At 34.0% G+C, this 3,835-nt stretch overlaps 1 pseudogene; it reads left to right on the top strand.

Moving 5' to 3' along the window:
* The first annotated feature begins 304 nt into the window (after positions 1–304).
* On the top strand, positions 305–685 carry LOC148955747 (profilin pseudogene; annotated as a pseudogene).
* The last annotated feature ends 3,150 nt before the right edge of the window (positions 686–3,835 follow it).

Raw genomic sequence — 3,835 nt, forward strand, 5'->3', positions numbered from 1 at the left:
ACAAAAAAAGAAAAAAATTAAAATTAGTTTTGTTTTTTGTTAGTTTCTAACTACTTAACATAAACAAAATCTAATTTGTCATTTGAAACTAAAATAATATCTAAAAATTTTAAACAAAATGATTTTATTTAACTGCAAACTGCAAAAATTTTTATGGTGTCTGAGGAATAATTTTAATTTTCTAATTCAAACCAGAAAAATACCTAAGAATTTTTAAATTAGTATACTTTTCGTTTTGCTTCAAGTGACTCGTTACGTTAGTTTATGGGGTGAAAATATATTATTGAATTGAATAATTATTAAGATGAATTCTTGCATTGATCATATTAAAAGTCAATTGCTATCAAAAGGTATTTCGGAAGCTGCTATTATTGGTGTTGATGGGTCAGTTTGGGCAAAGTCTAGGGAATTTTCTGCCACAGCAGCTGAATTGAAAGCGTTTGTATCAAAATATGATTCAGATGAGTTTTCTGAGAACGGTATTATGATGGGGGGAATGAAGTATTTTTACCTTTCAAGGGATCCTGGTGTTGTACGGGCAAAAAAGGGACAAAATGGCTTTCATGCAATGAAGCTTAAACAATTGTATATTATAGCTCTGTATGATGTGATAAACTGCCCACCACCTGAAGCTGCAATTACAGTGGAAAATTATGGTAATTATTTATCTAAAAGTGGGTATTGAAAAAGCACTTTAAGCATAGAAATCTGAAAGGAAAATGAAACTGCATGAAATTGTTTGAAATGGAAGTTGTAAGGATTTTAAATGAGAAACATGGGTTTTGATGGTAGTAATATAGTGAAGGACGATCGCGTCCCCATAATAAAAACTACAATCACTTACTACCCTTGCATTGACTGTGGAGGGAGCGTCATCCTCAAACCAAATAACAGAAAGTTTACTATACAGGGCTTTTGGAAAAGGCGGTTCTAATGGTGTACTTTTTGTTTTGATCTGACTCTTTTTTTAGGAGTTAGGGGTTTTTATATTTCTTAACATTGGACGTGATCGTCTCTTACTAGGTTGCTAGCTACCGCTGCAACCCGGATAGCTACCGCTGCAACCCGGATAGCTACCGCTGCAACTCGGATAACTTATAATACTTCAGTTACTATGGACAAAAGTTCATTCTTTAATGTAATGCCAAGCTATCTGTGGAAAAGAAAGAAAAACTCAAAACTCAATCGTGGTTAAACTCAATTTTCGTAAAGAGATCGTTCTTTACTGAAATTTATAATGATGCATAATATAAATACTGTAATCTTAACTATAGTGAAGTTGCGTATGCAAGTTAGTATAGGGAAGAGTTCGATCTTTATTATAATAACGGCTTTTACTTCTTTGTAATAGTAAGAGACGATCCTCAGATAATCAGACAGCTAACTAGGTTTATAATTTGTTCTTTAACATAAACGTCATTTATCGGATATTTTAATAAGTCCTATATGGTCTAGAGGTTGGGATAGCTCTCACCCAGTTGGCTTGAGTTCAAATTTTGTATAGGAAATTTTAACTTATGATGATTTCTTAAGAAACATAATTAAAATTTCTCAAGGTACTAAAAACGATTGATTTTAATTAGAAGAAGTTTTAACCCCATGAATTTCCTTTAAAATGAGCCATTGAACAATTCTCTACGATGTTCCAGTACCAATCTATCTGTTGAATTACTAACCTATACTATAAATAAGTGGCGTATAAAATTTAGTATAGGCAAGAGGTCGTTCTTTATTATAAAAAACCTTAACTATAATTAAGTAGCGTATAAAATTTAGTATAGGCAAGAGGTCGTTCTTTATTATAATCCTTCCAAAATTAATATACGCATTTTCAAAGAAGTACGCCTCCGTATATTCACTGTGTTGTCGAACATTTTCCATTGCATCTATAAACTGTTCCGCAGTTGCCAATCCATACCTTGGAAGCTTTTCGTTAAACTGACAACATTTCTTTTGGATATTACTATGAAGCTTTGCCAAAGCATTTCTAGCCGACTTTTCAACAGCATCCGCTCTTTCAAAGAGAACTTTAATCTGTAATTTTGAATACTTTTCGTGATCCCGATAAAACATGCGTAAAATGTTTCTCAATTTACAAAGATCAGCCTGCATTTTTGCCATCTTCTTGTATTTCTGAATGTAATTTTTCGCTTTGTCCTTATGCGTTCTTCGGTACAACCTCGCAGAGAATTTAATTTTTTCATTATAGATTTTGTCACCCCAGTAACGCTCCTTGATCTTTTGTTTTGCTGTCTCAATTTTTACTTCTCGATACACCTGGACGGTTGAATACCTTTGCTTTTGGTTTTTCTTATATTTGATGCGGTAATCTTCATCATTGTGATAACTCTCCTTGATCTTTTGTTTGGCTGTCTCAATTTTTGCATGTCTATAATCTTCATCATTGTGATAACACATCTTGCTGTTTTGTTTTGCTCTCTCAATTATTACTTCTCGATACGCCTGGTCGGTTGAATACCTTTGTTTTGCTCTCTCAGTTTTTACTTCTCGATGCACCTGGTCGGTTGAATACCTTTGTTTTGCTCTCTCAATTATTACTTCTCGATACGCCTGGTCGATTGAATACCTTTGTTTTGCTCTCTCAATTTTTACTTCTCGATGCGCCTGGTCGGTTGAATACCTTTGCTTTTCTTTTTTCAAGATACTATCTCTGTTGTTTGTGTAGTACTGTTTTTTCAATTTGCGTGCAGCTTGCTTGACTGAAACCATTATGTAATTATGAATGTGAAAATTTACAGTTCTGACGCTTCCTATATAGTAATTATGACGTCACAGCGTAATGATTTTATTGTTGACGTCAAGGCGCAATGATATTATTTCATGACGTCATCAGAAACAACAATATAATTTCGTGTTTTTCTATTCACTTCATAGCTCTAATATAAAGCTACGACATTCATTATTTATCTAGTAGGGTTTCAGACAAGGTAGTTCTAATGATGTACTTTTGTTTTGATCTTACTCTATTTTTAGGAGTTTTGTTATATTTCTTAGCATGGGACTGATCGTCTCTTACTAGGTTGCTAGCTACTGCTGCAACCCAAATTCACATATATATTTATTTATGAGAGGCAGCCTGGCCGAGTGGTCCAAGACACTGGTGTTAGCCACCAGTCTCTTCGGAGGAGTGGGTTCAAATCTTACCGCTGGTATACGATTATGTTTGAAAGACTGCAGTGTGAAAAGACATCAAAAATGCAGTTTTTGGTGGAAAAATTTATTCTCTTTTAGAAATAATTTATTTTAGTTACAAAAGGTTTTTAACCCAATTAATTTCCTTTAAAATGAGCTATTGAACAACCCTCTACGATGTTCCAGTGCCAAGCTATCTGTGGAAAAGAAAAAGAAAAAAGAAAAAAGAAAAAAATATCCCGTTTGGGGAGAATAACGTGGTTAAAGTCAATTTTCTTGATTTTCATGCCAATATATTTCCCTTGCTGTTCAAGCCAAGGGACAGAAAGTTTCTTATACAGGGGTTTCGGACAAGGCGGTTCTAATGGTGTACTTTTTATTTGATCTGACTCCTCTGTTAGGAACTATGGGTTTTTATATTTCTTAACATTGGACGTGATCGTCTCTTACTAAGTTGCTAGCTACCGCTGCAACCCGGATTTTTATGCTATATCATTACAAACAGGAAAAAGCCTAGGGCTTTTTCTTCTTTGTTGAAATAGTAAGAGACGATCCCCAAGCAATCAAGTAGCTATCCAAGTCCAATGTATGCAGTGGTATGTTATTCCAAGGATCGTATTTTAATGTAATTTTCTTTATTTTCAAGCCAATATATTTCCCTTGCTGTTCAAGCCAAGGGACT

Source organism: Artemia sp. Qi Xiang Cuo, chromosome 2 (assembly GCF_049724085.1).
Source record: "Artemia sp. Qi Xiang Cuo chromosome 2, ASM4972408v1, whole genome shotgun sequence".
Classification (NCBI taxonomy): domain Eukaryota; kingdom Metazoa; phylum Arthropoda; class Branchiopoda; order Anostraca; family Artemiidae; genus Artemia; species Artemia sp. Qi Xiang Cuo.